Below are 19,133 nucleotides of genomic sequence, written 5' to 3' on the forward strand. Positions count from 1 at the left end.
TGGGCCCCAATAAAACTATTAATAAACATATAAATGTGAATTTAAGGCGGCCTTCATGTGCTATGAATTATTATTTTGTTTTGAGGGTTTTTTTCCAGCAACATAAAACCCATTCTTGGCTCTTAGTGGACTGGATTTTGCCTAACACAATAGTTGGTCTGGCGTAGGGTAATAGAACCAGCCCAGGAGAGAATGAGCTGTCTACTCTGTCCTCTACTCAGGCTCTTTGACCTTGTAGCTGACTCCAGAAGCTCCCTTTTCCTTTTCAAGGGTTCTCCTGTCACCCTGCACAGTGAAATTAGTCACTGTGCATCCCAAACATTCCTTATTTATTAAAGTCAATATAATTCTGAGGCTTGTTTAGAGCATGTCGTAAATGTCACAGTAAGGACTGGAGCAAATGTTGCTTTGAACATGACTCTGTGGCTATGGTAAAAGGAAGCACTTCCGTTTGCCAGTAAACAACTGTCTTGAGGAATTTGCTACATTCCTTGAGTCAGCTGGAGCTCTGGACAGGCCTGGTTCTTTAGTTTACTCACAGCCAAGCTTTCTTTCCGACTGGCCTTGTGTATGTGTGTCAGTAGGGCAGAAGGCCCTCTGGGTGAGACCAAGCAGATGAAGGCCACTGTTTTGTTCTAACTTGGACACAGGCAGTGGGGTAAGTCTTAGCCAAGGCAGAAACGCTTTTCCCTCAGCTGTGGTTGGAGTGTTCCCTTTACAAACCTTGTTGAAAATCTTATTGCCGCTATGATAGTGTTGGTACATTTAGTGTCTAACTGGTGGTGAATTGGGTCATGAGGTCTCCTGCCTTATGAATGTCTGCAGTGTGGAGAATGGGTTAGACAGCATGGGAGCTTTGCCAAGAAAGGGAAGGCCCTTTCTACATCCTTTCTCTAGCCCTACCTACCCTCTCTGTGTCACATAGGTTCATCTGCCCTTCTGTACCAGATGACACAAAGTTTGAAAAACTCCAGAACCATTGCACGAGTAAATTTCCCAGTCTTCTCCAGGATTCTACAATAATAGATATAAAATTGGCAAGACTTATTTTGTTTTTGTTGGTATTGTGTTTGGGTTATGTTTTGGTTCCTTGACCCTCAGACAAAAAGAGAGAGGTAGTTTCTCTGGAAGCCAGGAGGAAGGCATAATGGCTTTGGCTTGGAGCCACCACAGAAGAGGAACTGTGAGAGGGTCATAGAAGCCACAATCCAGACCTCTTCCATATATGAGGTCCCCAAAATCAATTAATATTATTTGCACAATGACGTAAAACATAACAACTTCTTAAAATCACCAACAGGGAGGCAGTGTGGGGCCTATTAAATATAGCTATCAAAATATTGAGTTGCAAGTGGCAGAAACCAAATGCAAAATGAGAGAGACATATAAGGAAATGACCACATCAGCTTTAAATTCTGAAACAAGCACCACTTACCCATTTCTTCCCTCTACTCTTCTTTGTGTTGGCGTCCTGTGTCATGTGGAAAGGCACACAAGCTCTAGCCTTCTGAGGCTCATAGAACGGTTATAGCTCACAGTCTTAAAAGAGAAGAGATTTGATCTCAGTGGACAGAATTTTCTGCCCTTGCTCCAGTCATTGCTCACTGTCAGGTCCACCAATGGATGGGAAAGGACCCTTTCGGAAGTGGATTTTTTCATTCCCAGTAGACATACAGCATGGAGCACACAATGGAAGTTGTGGGTGTGAAGGAAGGATAGACGCAAGGCTAAAAGTTATGCACACAACAGCTGATCTCCATATTTAATAAGAATGTGGCTTTTGAAAACAATAAGCATTTTAGAGCCTACCCTGTGAATGATCAGGTGATTCTGGATAATTCTTTACTCCCTCATTCCTGGGCCTTCTGTCTTCCCAGATAAGACCTGAATAATACAAATGACAATGAATGGGTTGACGCTATTGTGAGAGTTTGGTATAAAACTCAGTTCTCCTTCTCCTCATGTCTTTCTTTTGTTTCTACCAGGAATGGCACAGCAAAGGGGACATTTACTAGTTTGGGGTGTGGAGTTCACAGCACCCAAAACTTCAGGGAACAAATGCGCCCTTTAGGATTACCCAGTCCTAAATATTCTGTAAAGGGAGCACTAAGCAGGCTGCAGTCACTGTGCCTCCTGCACAGTCTCTCTTCCTCTGAATGACACGGATGCATGCATTGTCTTCCAGGCTCTTAGAAGTCGGAATGCAAAGTCTTTGATGCCAGGGCCAACGTCACTGTTTCACAGGAGGCCGCCTCTACTCAGAACAAAGGGCTATCACTTTAACACAACTCACCTGTCTTCTAAATGCTCAAAACCATGACGCTAGAGAGAGCCTTATATGGCGGTAAGCACAGAGTCAAGTACCTTGTTAGTTAGACACCTACAATCCCAGCACAGATGCCTGAGGCTTTTCCTGTAGAAGAGGTGGGAAGCCAGAAGTGTGGGAAATTACGGTTTTGCTCCTGCTCCCACATCTGCTCCTTCTCCTTCCTCTTCTTTGGTGTTCCACAACGCAGTTTGGGCTAGCCTGGAATTCAAAGTCCTCTTGCTTCAGCCTTCAAAGTACCAGGGGTATTGTCATATACCCTCCCAGGGGTACTGCCATTCGCCTCCCAATTAATTGAGCTGTTTGACTTTTAATTGGCACATATGTGTTTGCTGCGTACACATGTTATATGGAAGCATGTAGACATTGTAGAATGGCTGGCTCTACAGTGTATTGCCTCAGTTTTCTGGTGAGAATATTTTTATATAAATTGCCACCTTGGTTATAACATGTTTCCTGCGTGTATTCCTATCTTACAACTGAAATCGTATTTCTTGTCATCAACATTTCCCCACCAACCTCATAGCCTGGTAAGCACAGTCTTAGCTCTTGGTTCATATGAGCAATAGTTTTAGACTCTACATGTGAATGAGGTCATGCAATTGTCTCCCAGTGTATGCCCTATTTCACTTAACACAGTGTTCTCTGGAGTCATTTTTGTTGTTCACGTCTTTCTGTAACTGAATATATCTCACGAGGCCTGCGTACCACATTTTTATTAGCCATGCAGCCATGATGAACCATTGGGCTACATTTTAGCTACAGCAAATATTATTGCAACAAACATGGGATATCTCTCTTCCATATTGACTTTACTTACTTTTACTGTACACCTAGCAGTGAGATAGCAGGGCTATGTGATATGTCTACTTTTAGGTGTTTGAGGAAACTCCATAATGTTTTTTATAGTGGTTGTCCTAATTTACATTTCTACCAGTGATGTGCAAGAAGGGTTCCATTTCCCCTGTATCCTCCGAAACACTTGTAAATGTTATCTTTTCAGAGTAGCCATTCTTTTTTTTTTCCATCTTTATTAAATTGGGTATTTCTTATTTACATTTCAAATGTTATTCCCTTTCCCAGTTTCCAGGCCAAAATCCCCCAAACCCTCCCTTCCCCTTCTATATGGGTGTTCCCCTCCCCATCCTTCCCCCATTACCTACTGCCCTTCCCTGAAAATCCCATTCACTGGGGGTTTTCAGTCTTGGCAGGACCAAGGGCTTCCCCTTCCACTGGTGCTCTTACTAGACTACTCATTGCTACCTATGGGGTCAGAGTCCTGGGTCAGTCCATGTATAGTCTTTAGGTAGTGGCTTAGTCCCTGGAAGCTCTGGTTGGTTGGCATTGTTGTTCATATGGGGTCTCGAGCACCTTCAAGCTCTTCCAGTTCTTTCTCTGATTCCTTCAACAGGGGGTCCCATTCTCAGTTCAGTGGTGTAGAGTAGTCATTCTAGCAATAAAGTGGTATCTCATTGGAATTTTGAATTCTATTTTCTCAATAAAAGTGATGTTCAACATTTTTAAATGCACATACTAGGCATGACTATTTTTTTCTTTTGGAAAATATGCATCTATTATTCATTCATTTTGAGGCATTTCCTTGTTATTAGGTTGTTTTGTTCCTCATGTGTTTAGAGTATTAAACCCCTCCTCTGATGTATAATTTGTATATTTTCCCATTCTTTAGATTTGTTCCTCGTTATTGTTTATGCTTTTTTGTTTTACTATAGTCCTATTTGTCCATCCTTTCATTGTTCACTTGTGCATTGTGAGGAGATGTGCTGCGGCCTAGTGAGATTTTAAAAGCATCATCCTGCCTGTTCTGTTGGAGACATACAGTCTGTGGCAGCACAGGGAGAGACAGGAGAGCGACTAGGAGGGTGGTGTGATCTCCAGGGTAAAGATCTCCATCTAGGCCTAGTTGGTGCTATAGATAAAGGTAAGAGGAAGCTGCATTTGTTCATCTCATCTAAAGACAGGAAGCACGTTTCGCCAGTTTTCGCTGCCAACTTGGATGGAAAGAGAGGAGAAAAGTCAAGGATGCCATAAAGGCTTTTTGTTCTGAGAAACTAGAGTAAAAATAAACATTTGTATTTTACTTTGTTCTTCACTCACATAAAAGGGAAGTATATTTCTGTGACAGTTAAAATAAGTACATGGGTACTTTGAAGTGTGGTTTAATACAGTCTTAAATTAAAGCCATGAACTTTTGTTGTTCTACCTATGCAAGCAATGTGAAAAAATACATGCATATGTATTTTTCAGAATACTAAGATATATATCATATATATATGTATATATATATATATAACTGTTTTTAAAACAATGAATTCTTTTCTGTTTCAATTTATGACTGACTATGAGTCTAGTGAACACAGTAAAACTTTTTGGAGATTCACATAATAAGGGTTTCTTATTAATTTCATAATTTAACACATTGAGTTGATTGGTTTGCTCACAAGGGTCATAGCTGTTAGTCACTGTACCTTTATTCAAAAGACTAACAGCTAAAGCTTGGTGGTGCAGTAAGATGAACCTTGATCTTGCAATCAGGGCATGGAAGTGACCCATCTCAGCCTTGGACTCTCCAGCAATTCCTTTCATTGCTTTGGACCTCAGTTCTACATCTTATAAATGAAGGTAACAGAAGCCCACATCACAGAAACAGGGCCTGCACTCCGGGTGTCCCCAATTACTGATGACCTACACTGGGAGCAGTTTAGTTGAACAAATATCTGGTCCCAGCTGTATTCTAATTTACATACTTGTTCATATTCATGTTCTTCCTTGCTATAAATGGTTGGTGACTTTATTAGCTTTGGCCTTTGTGAGCAAAGGTTGAAACCAATGAGATTAGTGTGTTAAACTTAGGATTAATAAGGAAATTTTGTGACATGTATCTCCAACAAGCTTTGTTTGTTTCCTGGTCACACAATGACCTGAGCATCACAAATGAGCAGAATAAAGCAAGACACTGTAAATCTATCATTGCTCCTGAGGAAACGTAATTAAAAATACCATCCAATAAGGTATTTTCATATTTGAAGGGTATAACCTCAGATTATTTATCTATTGTGGTTTTTTATTTTTTTATGTGTTTCGAGACAAGATCTTATGTGGCCCAGGTTGGCATAGAACTCATTATGTAGCCAAGAATGATGTTGATTCACCTGCCACCAACTTACACTTACTACAATTATAAGCATTTGTCTCTGTGATCCATATCAGATCCTTTATAATGATGGCAATGAATAAATAAATATATAAACAATGAAGAAACAGGATGGCAGTGTGAGACTAGATAACTCTAAACTCCAGACTCTGCTGTTTGTGTTCCTTAATTTATTTAGGCTTTAATGCAAGATGTTAGAATCTTTCTTTCCTCACATGAAAACATTGGATGCCTTCATTTCTAAAAAGTCTTTGTGTAAGCCTTCAATAATACCATGACTGTCTACCTGGAAACATATATTTACATATTGTACTTTAAACATTGCCATCCAATTTTGGTGAGCTGTAACTATTCGAAGCTACCCAGGCACCCTATTAGAAGTGAGAAATTATTTTTTTTTAACAATCCATCAAAGAAATCATCTATTGTACGTGACTGACTTTGAACAAGAAAATAAAACACACACACACACACACACACACACACACACACACACACACACACACACCTTGTAAACAGATGTTGTTACAATGCCAGTAAAAGAATAGCCACAAAACATAGGGCTTGGATGTTGCTTGAGACCTGAGCATCATCCTTGGGTCTTGAGGGGGACAAAACAGCTGACTTCCTGTAGCCGGAAGAATAAGTGTGTGGTGGTAAGCATCCTGTACACAGTGCCCAGAATGGGCTGGCAGAGACACAGGCAAGCAACGGAAGTGGGGAAGACAACCACAAAGGAAGCAATGCAATCTGAACAAATCAGAGACTCTTTAGAAGATAACCCCAGTTCTCTGTGCGAATAATAAGCCTGTTAACCACTTCCTCTACCTGCTCTCTTATAATAGGAATCACTTCAGTGTCTCCAATAAGAGCCACAAAGGGAACTACTGCGTACCGGTCAGCTTTGTACACAGCTTTTATGTAAACTCAGGCTTCACAGATGAGAAATCTCAGATCCACAGGTGGATTTGGGACTAATTATTGGAAATTTTTCAAGTGAATTTGTCTGGCAGGAGAGGAAAAAACAAGAGGACTTCTAAAAAAGCTTTAACTACACCCAAATTAATAACTCCTCTGGAAAATTACCAAGAAGGAAGTGAGATGATGGATTTTATAACCTACGAGTTATTTAATGAATTACTAGATTCTGTAATCCAGGGGTTATTTAATCTGTGTAGCTTTCAATTGGACGACTCTCTGCTGGTTGTCTTTTCTGTACCTGATAGCCACCCTTCACTAAGCACTCACTGAAAGTCAGACTTTATGTACACAGTCTTCTCCTCTCAACTTTAGTACTATGTCCTTCTCTCCATATTCAAATGAAGAAAACTAAACCCAAACTTTTTTCCCTAAAAACCAAACTGCAAGTTTATGGAAGAGGTGTAACTGAAGTCTGGGATTTTCCAGGAGCAGCTCCAATGCTTTCTTCAATACCCTGGCTTGCTTCTCTTAGCAAATGTACACTTCACATGAGCACGCGGACCCTAATTGGCTTCACTAGTCTTCCAGCTCACCATATGAGTGAGGCAGTAGTGATATATGATAATGTTTAGCAACTTGCAAACGAAGCATCTACATGTTACATTATCTCCCCCTACACACACACACACACACACACACACACACACACACACACACACACACACACACCAAATAAAATGAGCCCTCAGGATTAATTAACAAGAAGTAACCTATAGAGTTTTCCAAATGATATTTGGACTCATTTATATTTATAGTGAACCCATAGTATCCCTAGAACTGTATAACCTCAAAATTAATAATTAATTCCTTGTATTGTCATGTGAAACATCAGCAATTTTCTTGTGTGCTCATCTGTTCCTTAGCATCCTTGTTTTTAAATTTGTATTAAAGTCTTACATGATTGCGCTTGGGTTTTGTTTACTTTTATGCAATAATCTGAGTGATGGAAACATAGGCTATGTCTCCTAACTCACATGGTCTAATAGACATGTCAGTCTAACACAGTTGTGGCATAAGTACCAGCTGTTCTTGAAACATCGATCTGTCATCTCACAAGATGAGCCTCTACTGTTTCCTTCTTGTGCTTGGTCATATGCCTTTCCATTTTCTTTAGTGTACTTGGTCATGTGTAACTAGATCTTAAAGTATCATAAGTTTTCTTGAGGTGCAGACCCATGCAATTATTTTCCTAATAAATCTTGTCTGGGTGAAATAATTGAACATGAAAAGTTGCTGCACCCCAGTGAATCCGGTTTATAAAAGCTTGTCCAGTGAATGAGAAAGTGCAGATGCGATGCATCATTATAGAGAAGAGGCCATCCAGATTAAGCAAGCTGACTCCTCCAGAATATGGGTGTCACAGAAGACATTCATACCAAAAAACTGGAAATAGCATCTTTCCATCTTACCATATTGTTTATGCTTTGTGCATCCCTGCAAAACATCTTCCTGGTAGGATGAACTCAGTCACAGTATGATGATAGCAGATTGCTTGCACCAATAGCTGTCACTGGCTGCTATATAGCAAACCACCTAAACTTCATGGTGTAAAGCAATGATCACTTTATTATACTCATGAATTATGTAGGTCAGGAAATCAGACACAGCCCAGAGGTGACTCCTCTGTCTATTGTGTAATGTCTGGGGTCTCAGCTGTGAACAGTCAAAGATTCGGGGGCTGGAATCATTCTTTGTATCTGTCGAGGATGATATCAAGAAGCTGGGCTTCTTGACAAGAGTGGTTCCACATAGACTTTCTGGCAGGGCTGGTCTCTGTGGCCTCTGAATTCTGGGGAGAAGCATGCAGATCACATGAGGTCTTGGAGTAGATGATCCCAGAAGCATTGTTTGTGTGGATGCACGAGCCTTCTCTAGTCTATTTTGGCATCCTTGCAGCAACAGTTTACCTGGATCAGGGAGGGGCTTGACTTAGGTTTTAATGGGAGAAAAGCAAGAACATATTGCTAGAAATGTATTCAGTTTGACTCACAGTGATTTCTGGTCAGCAACAGCTGCTATGGAACTAGGCAAAGCTCAGTGTTTCAAGTTCCCCCTTCCCTCCTACTCAGAACTCCACTCCTGCTCTTGCAGGGGCAAGGGCATTGTGTAGGGTCACACGCTAATTTAAATTTCTCCTCTCCAGAAGGACTTACATCACTTCTGCCTGCATTTTAAGGCTCATGGAGTCACCTAGATTCAGCACACAAGCTTGGACTCAGCTGTGTACCCCGAAGAGGAAGAAAAAGATAGCTACAAATATTGATGAAGGGTGATACTTGTGACCGCTTGAAAACATTGCCTCTGTGATGAAATGTGGAGGTTTCTTTCAAAGCTAGTTTTTTGTAATTATTTGAATCCGTTCATCCGCGCCTTTTGCCATCCAGCAAACATGCTTGATGGGCACTGCACGTAGCACAAGAAGCTGGATTCAGGTGTGTAGACAGCTTCCCCCGAAACACAGGAAATCATTTGAAATTTCAGTGTATGGCCTTGTCACTTGTTTTTGTTCCTATGTCCTGCAGTCACTTACCATAGTTTGCATACCCTACCGTTAGTCAAAACCCTGGCTTCATAGCATTGTATAGGTCCCCTTTAGTAATCTGTGATATGGTATAGAGTATGTAGCCATAATTAATGTGGAAATGCAGATAGGTACTGATAACTGAACACTGTCCCAATTAATTTTATTATTTCTTAAATCATTTCAAGCAAGAATTATCCTGCATCACACTCTGATAGCATGATTTCTATTTTCATTTATTTAAAAGATATATAGATATTAAGAGTACAGAGAGTGGGTCAATCCAGACATAAGGCAGCTTATTTTTCAAAAGCAGAGCCTATTACTATACTTGAACAATAAAAAGAACTAAAACCAGTGCTGGGGGCCAGTTTATAGTTTGGTCTTCAATGAGAAAATCATAATAGAAAATCGTCACACAATCCTGATGCCCTATGAGAAACAATGGAGAAAAGGCAGGCTCTGGAACAGGCTCAGAGGTGACAGGGTGCACTTAACATCATGGGTGTGTGTGTGTGTGTGTGTGTGTGTGTGTGTGTGTGTCACACTTACTGATATATCTGTGCCTTCTCAAATGTAACCGCTTTAACTGTCAACCCGTCACTTCCAGCATCTTTTATTGTATAACACTGTATACCACTGGCCTGGGGCCTTCTGAGGATTCTTCTGTCTCTGCATACCACCTTGCCCTAGTAGTACTAGGATTATAGACTAGAAATATAATCACGTGTGATTTTATGTTTGGCTTTTCATGGGACCTAGGATCCATTCCTCAGAGTTGTAAAGCACTTTGCACACTGAGCCATCTCCCAGCCTTGGGGAAATTTCTTCATGAGTGACTGGCTATGAAGAAAATCACTGGCATGCTTAGTTAATTCAGGCACTAAATTGTGCTACAGAATGCTATGGAAACTCTCTAAATTATGGATAACTTGGTAAAAGATCAAGGCACTTCACTTAAATAATTTACCTAATTATCTATTGAAGGGCATCTAAAAAGAAATATCATCAATGGAACCCATTGGAAGCATAGATTACAAGTGCAGTAATATCATGATATGTATTTAAATAAACGTATGGATGGCAAAACTATATAGCAGCATGGCTAAGCCTCTTCCACAAAGACTCCTACCTTCTAAAATGCATTCAAAATTATGAGAGAACCATCTCAAAAGACAATTACTTGTCCAGTCTTCTGTGCTGGTACATCTATGTTGAGTAAAACCTGAATGTGTAGGCTTATGATCAGAGTCCTAAACTTGCTAAACCAGGCACCTCTTCCTTAGGTCTGTCAAACGAGGTCAGTCAGTTACTGCTTAGGTCTTAAATCTCATCTCTGGCTGGGTCAGAAGAAATTACCATAGATTCCATCAAAAACCACATGCAACGCTGGAGATAAATGTTGTTAACAATGACTTTTCCTACCATGATAATGAGCTGTGGGGTCTTTTAAGGTCTCAGTCAGACGTAAAACAGACTGGATACTGATTGTGCTAACAGAGAAAGTTACTGAGGAACTCAGCATTTGTCCCCAACGAATCTTAGCTACATGGTGGTAGACAATGATTACCAGCTTCCCTTACTTAGCGCTTTGCAGTCCAAAGCACACACTACTCATAGCCCAGGGCTTTCGTTCTTGTATCCTCCCAGAACCTTGAAGGCTGTCTCAGTTACTGTTCTATGGCGCTGAAGAGACACTGTGACCAAGGCAACTATTATATGAAAGAAATCATTTAATTGGGGAGCTTGCAGATATTGTCGTAAGTTTAGTCCATTATTATCATGGTGGGGAGCATGACAGCAAGCAGGGCAGGCGTGGTGCTGAAGAAATAGTTGAGAACAACTGGGCCTGGCATGGGCTTTTGGAACCTCAAAGCCTCCCTCCAGTGACTTACTTCCTCCAACAAGGCCATATCTTCTAATCCTTAAAATCTTTTCAAAGAGTTCCACTGCCTGGTGACTAAGCATTCAAGTATAACCCAACGGGGACCATTCCTATTCAAACCACCACAAAGGCTAATCCTCCTTCAGAAATGAAAATAGATTATTTATATGCATACGTTTTCATGAATATGTCTTATATATTTAAAACTTTGCATGTAAATATAATTCTAAGACTTCCTAAACATGCAGAGGGTCTATAATATACTTTGGCAGGCTTGTGTCCAAATAATGGTGGATTTTGTTGTTGTTGTTGTTGTTGTTGTTGTTGTTGTTTAAAGCTAGAAATTGCCTTCTTGACAATATCAGATTCCTACAAAACTATTAAGGAAAAATAACTATCTCTTTTAAAATAAATAGAAAAAAAACCAAATTATTTCTTAGAAAAGGAAGGGAATGCTCTCTGCGGTGCACACTGGGAATCAAATTCTCATCTACATCCGCGGCACTGTCTTCCGTCCTCACAACAGTGCTTTACCAATGGAAACTCCAGACACCAAAAGATAAGGCTGAACTCCCAGGACTAAACAACCAGAAGGATTCCTTCACAACTCTGCCCCGCCTATGCCAAAGCCCATGACCCTCCAGCCTTAGTCCTCTAGCCACTCCACTTCTCTCCCATCTCTGCACGACTCAGCTCACACAGTAGTTTTCAATAAACAGTGACCATTCACCCTTGGTAGCATCGAGCTCGTTTCCCTCAGCGAAGCCCAGAGGCAGCTCATCCCCCTTATTAATATTTTAATCAGTAAAAACACGAGTTCTCAAAACAGCATGTTTAATGAATGGGATATTGTTGACACATTTGAGGTGGTCCGCATCTGTATGTGATGAAATAAAATACAGAAGAAATGGTCTTTTTAAATTAAGGTTAAAATCACTTCCGGTCAAGAAAAGACATCATGGGATACTTAGGAGTGCAGTTTACAAAACAAGTTGGTGTTACAGACTCAAGGAGTTTAGCCAAACACCTTTAAAACTCTCGGAAAATTAACCTGGGGTCATTTCCCTTTTTATAACCTACCCATAAGCTAAATATTTAAAATTTAAATATTGTTCTGATGAGATTTTAAAAGCCAGCATCTACTAGTTCTACCTTAGTGAGCCCCCGGGCTGTTCCACTCTGGGTTATCATGTCCAGCTGTGCCCATGTAAGTCCTGTACACATTTGGTTATTCTTTCTCCTTTTGCTACTCCCCTAGTTTTTGTTTTTAAAATACCAGATATAAGAATAACGAAGAATTCTTCCTCTGGAAGATGGGGTTATTAAAATATCATTGACAACCCAGTTTGCCTCTACTGGTTTGGGACTCGTTTATCTTGGTCTAGATTTTACAAACCATTTTTCTCAGCTGATCCTGAATACATCCAAAAATCATAGCTTTCATCCATCTTGAGATTTTTTTTACATTCTTCTCCAGGTTTTGCCTCTCAACACATAAGTTCCCCAATTGTCAACTGCTCCTCTGAATGAAAAAAATTAATCAACTTTCCCTGCCATTCATTTCCACTCAAGGAAGGAAACTGCTTTAAGAGAGTGTAGGTTTAGGATTCTTGAAATGGGAGTGACCACACTCAAATCCCCTGTGATCCTGAGAAAGAACTGACCATGTCCAAAGGTGAAAGGCAAAATAGTGTTAGCACTCAGGTACCGCTGAAAGCGCTGCTCTTCAAACAACCTGGACACAGCCCTGAAAAGAAACCAGCGGCGTAACTGGCCTCAGAGGACCTCATCTTATGGGAATGAGCCATCCTCCTTCCCAACTCGGGTGAGCTGCCCTGGCAATGCCTCCCCAGATCTCTGTTATCCTTGTCAACTGATATGAGTTGTGAAATGAAAATGTGTATTCAATCTTGATGACCTGTGGGAAGATTAAAAGAGATTATTAATTACTTGGGAGATTAGACAGTATTGGAAATGTAAGGTCCAACTTCCTTCAGTATCCTAATGTCCTGCACATCAACGTCTGCTCCCACACTGGACCCCAAACGTTTTAAGGGAAAAGTACTGGTTTGGTAGGAGTGATGAAAAGTTGAGGGGACTTCCTTCCTATGTCCAGGCCAGTTGTCTCTCTGTATTGCCTTCTTTCTTTTCATCTCATTCCCCTCCAAAAAGTTAGAAAAATATTATTTCAGAAAGGCTTAGAGAAAGACTAAGTAAGAACATGAAGCTGATTTTCTGAGGACAGCTGGATACCCTACTTTATCACCTGTGCTCTTGTGGAGGACCTGGTTCATAAACAGCCTAGGATTCTCTAAGTGTACGTACTCTGAGGCCTCCAGGAAGAGAGTCACTAAAAGTCCCCATTTCTTTTTTTTTTTTCTTTTTTCTTTTTTTCGGAGCTGGGGACCGAACCCAGGGCCTTCCACTTGCTAGGCAAGCGCTCTACCACTGAGCTAAATCCCCAACCCCAAAGTCCCCATTTCTAAACCACAGACACATCCCAACTTCATATTCTCAGGATTATTATTATAATAATAATGCAGTGTCTGCCTCATTCAAAACTTGCTAAGACCACATGAATTTGGTCTACATATGTTCCGTCTTATATCACACACTCTAGCTGTGTCCTATTGAATGCCTACAGCAACTGGCTATTTTGTTGATAGAGTTGGACTCTGCCAATAAGCAAAAGTCACTTTGTGAGGATCCCACTATGCTAAAGGTCATGGCAAAGTTGGACCAGGATTTAGGAAGGTTCTTTGTCAGCCAATTCACAGTACTGGGAAATCTAACACAGTTGTTATAAACAGTTATACTTAAAATTCTGAAGAAAAACTAAATTAATTTGGAGAAGTCTCTCTTTACCAATAGAATGCAAATACCCTCTGCATTAAGTAGATTTTTTATTGGATATTTTTTTATTTACATTTTAAATGCTATTCCCTTTCCCAGTTTCCCATCCATAAGCCCCCTACTCCATCCCCTCTCCCCTTTCTTCTATGAGGGTATTTCCCTCTCCCCAACCACCTACCTCTTCCTGCCTCCCTGCCCTGACATTCCCCTAAACTGTGGGGTCCAGCCTTGGTAGGACCAAGGGCTTATCTTTCCATTGGTGCCCAACAAGGCCATCCTCTGCTACATATGCAGCTGGAACCATGGGTCTGCCCATGAGTACTCTTTGGATGGTGGTTTAGTCCCTGGGAGCTCTGGTTGGTTGTTATTGTTGTTCTTTTGGGGTTGCAAGCCCTTTAGCTCCTTCAATTCTTTCTCTAATTCCTCCCATGGGGACCCCATTATCAGTTCAATGGTTGGCTGCCAGCATTCACCTCTGTATTTGTCATGCTCTGGCAGAGTCTCTCAGGAGACAGCTATATCAGGCTCCTGTCTGCATGCACTTCTTGGCATCAGCTATATTGTCTGTGATTGGTGGCTGTATGTATATGGACTGGATAAGGCTGTGTGTATATGGGCTGGATAAGTAGATGTTTTTAAGTTTTTGATGTAAGAATTCAACCCTCTAACTCTCACTGGGCAGGCTGTCTTATTCCTGATTCTTCCTTAGGATCTTTTTATTGTATTACCATAAATGTTTATTCAACATGTGTGCTATTTAGGACTACCTAGAATTCAGAAAGTAAGTAGCAACCTAGCCAAGTCCAGTGCAACCATGTTTTCTTACACTGGTGAGCATTGCCCTCAACCACCCAAATTCTAAAATGGTTTATACTTCCCATGCAGCCTTGAGCATCAAACTGTTCCTTTTAACAACACCTCAGAGGTCTGGGCCCTCTAGCTCCCTCAGTGACAAACCAATGACACTGAGCACTAAGTAGGACCAGTCTGGCTTTCAAACTGAGAACAACTTTAGACCTAGGGGACAATAGAACCAATGGCCATCATTACTTCTCTTTTCCTCTTAGGTAAAGGAATCAGAGGCTGGTAAAATTTAAACCACTTCGACAGAAATTAAATAAAACAGATTTAGTGAGTCACTACAGCCCAGGGAAGGCAATAAGCAGTTAAAAGTTAAACTACCGCCATGATACTTTCACGACGCAGAAATTTTAGGGACATGAATTTTGGCACAGAAAATTGTGTGTAAATATCAAATGTGCAATGGTGAAAGGTTTAACTATTTATTTTCCTACCTCAATATTAATGTTCTGAGTCACATATATATGCATGGGTAGATAGGTAAATAGATGATAGATAGATAGATAGATGATAGATAGATAGATAGATAGATAGATAGATAGATAGATAGATAGATAGATAGACAGACAGATACATAGATAGATAGATAGATGATAGATATATTCTTTTTCATATAGTTTATAAAGAAGTCCCTAACTAAAAGCAAGTTTCAAAGTACTGTGCTTGTTTTATGTACCTTCATTCAGTCTGTAAACCTTTTGTGGGGACTATCATGAGCCAGGCACTGGGCAGTTAGGAAGATGCAAATTTAATTAAGGCCTTTGTCCTTATGTGCATTTGCGGTATGTGTGTCTTCCTAAGTTATGACAATGCAACAGCAATGCTGTGGGTATAGTAGAGTAGGGGCTCAGAGAAAGCAATGGAAATTCACAGGAAGAGGTGAGGTGAAAGCCCTTGTAATGTACCCCAGAGAGGAGCTTAAAGGGTGTGTTTGGTAGGAATAGGCACCTGCCAAAGATTCCACGCACCCCAAGATATCCAAGCTTCCTCTAGCCCTGGAAGGAGTTTCTTATGAGTTGGCACGATTGTGTGCTGACCACTGCTTCCTAATACATCTTCTCAGAGCAAATAGGAAAAGAAAATGCTTCTGTTCTTTACTGTGTGCTCCTTTCATTAAATCACCCTCAGCACAACTGAGTGTTCCAGAAATAGGTGTCGGTGAAAAAAATAAAAAACACAGGTATTTCTGTGCAATCAGAAAGTGCTTCTGCTTTGTTACCAGCATAAAGCATTCATGAAATCAATTTTCAGCACCCGCTGGATAGGACTGATGTGTGAACTAGCTTTCCGTAGCCCATCGTCTTCATTCCGAGATGATTTGACAGGACTGGTATTTTATCATGAATACAAAGAGGATGAGCATAGTCTCCTAATATATTCATTATTTGCCTCTCCGTACTGGTAAATAATATACATATGGTAATTTGAGAGACATAGTGTTCCCATTGCTCTTTTTTGATTCCTGGGACTCTGGCTGTCTTTGTAAATGCTGCAAAAAAATCAAAGGCAAAATTACCCCAAAATTTGATTTTAGAATCCTTCTATGCTCACTTTCTGGTGCCCACACAAGATATATTGCCTATTTTCTGTTCTGACCTGTATTTTTCAAAAGCATCGCCCCTTCTGCTTGCAATCTTCTTGTAGAACCTTCTAGAGTGACTCAAAGAAGCCACCTATTAATTCATTAACAAGCATGTATTAAATACCTACTGTAAAATAGGCACTGTGCTAAATGTTCAAAACAATAAGGATCATAGAAGCCTATAGCACAGGCCCATTCTCATTTTTCAAACTACTATAAAAACCTATGGCATCATATTAAGACAGAAAAGACTGTGAGTGGATGCCATAAACAGACATAAATGAATAATGAATGAAGAGCTGAAAGACTATGAGTGCTTGCCAGAGCATATGAGTCTAATTAACAGATATAAACTGATAAGCTATACCAAAATATGATCAGACTTGTAGAACCAAAAGAGCCACTTTTATAAATCAGCACCCAAAGGAGCTGATTTTTTTTTTAGATAGGAATATGAAGGCAGATCTGAAGGAGAATTTTCTTAGAACTAAGTGGAAACAAGTTGTTTTACTCTGTGGTGGACTTGATTGATTTGACGTGGCTTGAACGATCTAAATACATGTCATTTATGATCAGTAATTTCTTCTCTTGTATACTTTAAAGTGTTCATTGACCTACTGCTTTGGATGAATTGGTCTTTGTTGAAAGCAAAGGAAATTAAAGGTCTGCTCTTCTTGAATTTCTGTTCAGATAAATGGACAAGGAAAGTGAATCAGTGAACGAAAGCACCAGCTAGATAGGCACTGTGATGTACACTACAAAGAAGACAAGAGCGTGGGTGGTGTCTTTATAAATCCACGTGGTTATCAGGGCAAGTTGACCATGAGCATTGGGGGAGAGGAGGATTTTAGGTAGAAAACAAAATAGCTAACTGATATTTGCAAAAGATACTTCTCCCTGGACAATAGCAGTATAACTCTAAATCAGGGTAAGCAAGTTATGGCCAGCAAGCTCATCTACAAGTATGTCTACATTCTAAAACCTGCTTTTGTAACTCAGATGCCCTGGATATCTGTTCTTTTACATAGTCCCATGGCTTAGCCCACACCACAAATGCTTTTCGTGGCTTCAGTGAAGACCATGGTCTGCAGACCTGCAAATATGACAGTCTGGTTGTCCATTTATATAATTGTTTTCTTATCATCTTTATTCTTACTAGATAAGGTCTTATTATGCTGCCCTAGTTGACCTGACCACCTTGGTTTCAGCATTCCTGATAGCCTCAGCTTTCAGAGCAAGCTGCCTCCCAGTTCTGCCTTACTTTTATTCTTTTTCTAATAGCTCTATGAATTCACACCAACAGCTTCTAGAATCTCGCTTAAAGCTTACCTAATAATGATGCTGATATTCGTTAAAATAATGCAACAAATGCTTTTATTGTTTTATATGAATTGCCTGGCATTTAATGCTCAGAGATGGCATGGAGATGGGGAGGGGGGTGTGTTGTTATCGTTCCATTTTATAGATGAGAAAACTGAGTACCCAGAGAAAAAGTGATTCACTTGTTGCTGTAACACAAGTAATTGATGCCATCAAGGTATCAAACCAAACAACCTAGTCAGAAACACTATTCTTATCTGTCTTTCGGGTTTATTATTTTGCATCTTCTTCATAGACACACATCCTCCATAAAACTGCCTGTCCATAATTTCCACAAGCAAACAGCTTGAGCTAAAATATTCAGGGGCTGTTTTAAAACAAATTTGCTATTATTCCTGAGGTAGCATTTAAAATGTGAAGGAGATTTCCAAGTGATTTCCTCTCAGGCTTCATTTAGAGGCATTGAATAAAGTAATTAGCACTTTTGAGAATGCGCCTTGACATCACAATGTTGGGCACCTGTAATGTCAGCATGTGGGAGTCTAAAACAGAAGGATTTCAAGTGAGTGGCCAGGCTAGGAAAAGAGGGAGGGGGGGAAGAGAGAAGAAAGACTCCCACTCTCTATTCTGGCAAGCTAACTCTTTAACTAGCTGAAGGTACTCACTATTCAATATACTAAATTATTCTTCAGCCCCTCGTTCACTGTAGATCTATGCCTTTAAAACAACACAGTTGTCCCCTTTCCTTACACTTCCTAAGTCCCTATAAACCTTTAGCATACTGACACAGGATTCTCAGATGATTGTCACTAAAACCCCAGATATGCTAGGCACAAATCCGAGCAAATTGATCTTGAAATGCTAATTCTAGGGATGTTCAGTTCATCCTAAGCACCTATAGCATTCTATCCTTGACACTTAAGTATAATTAACATCTGTGAAAGGTCTCTGGATTTCAAATGCCTAGCAAGATTCTTGATTTTATTTTTTAGTGAGCCTCCAAAAGTTGTTTGTCTTTAGGTGTGCAGTGAATGAAAAAGATAAACATTTGAGGATTTTGCCTTTTATCCCCTCTCTGACTAAATGTTGGTCATAAAGTAGAGTGACAGATACAGCACGCTACATAAGCTAGTCCAATCATACAGATGAATATGGCCCTTGCCCTCACGGAAGGGATCTTGTAGAATCCTCTCCATTCTGAAACAGTTTCACAATCTTCATAACAACATTGGACATTTGAAGCCTCCTGCGCTTTGTGAAATATAGATTAACAGACAATGCCTCAGGCACTCATAATGAACACAGAGTATGAACTTTCAATACAGTAGCCCAGAGCCACGGCACCTAAGTGAGACTCGGATGTGACCCCTAAAGAGTAGAATAAGGACTTGAGATCAAATTTGGGTCAAAGAAGGAGAATTGGAAATCAAATAGTGGAGAATAACACCCAGCCTCCTCATTTACATCTGTTTGATTAGTCTTTTCTCCATCCATTTTAAATATGTGAAAAATGTGTAAAGAGCCATTCAAATTGCCTGTAATTTTTCATAGAGTGAGGGCAAAAGATAAATGTCATAGTCCCAGTAGTAAACAAATATAAATGTTTTTGGACAAATAATTAACTGCCCTCAA

At 40.2% G+C, this 19,133-nt stretch overlaps 1 protein-coding gene across 33 annotated transcripts in view; it reads left to right on the forward strand.

Annotated features, from left to right (window-relative positions):
* Prlr (prolactin receptor) overlaps positions 1-19,133 on the forward strand; it is a 180,685-nt gene that overhangs the window by 75,440 nt on the left and 86,112 nt on the right. For 4 of the 33 annotated variants that reach the window (XM_087616226.1, XM_087616257.1, XM_087616231.1 and 1 more), the window contains exon 1: positions 12,620-12,710. The gene's annotated coding sequence lies outside the window, so the exon portion shown is untranslated. 33 annotated transcript variants of the gene reach the window in all.

Source organism: Rattus norvegicus, chromosome 2 (assembly GCF_021556685.1).
Source record: "Rattus norvegicus strain SHRSP/BbbUtx chromosome 2, alternate assembly SHRSP_T2T, whole genome shotgun sequence".
Lineage (NCBI taxonomy): Eukaryota > Metazoa > Chordata > Mammalia > Rodentia > Muridae > Rattus > Rattus norvegicus.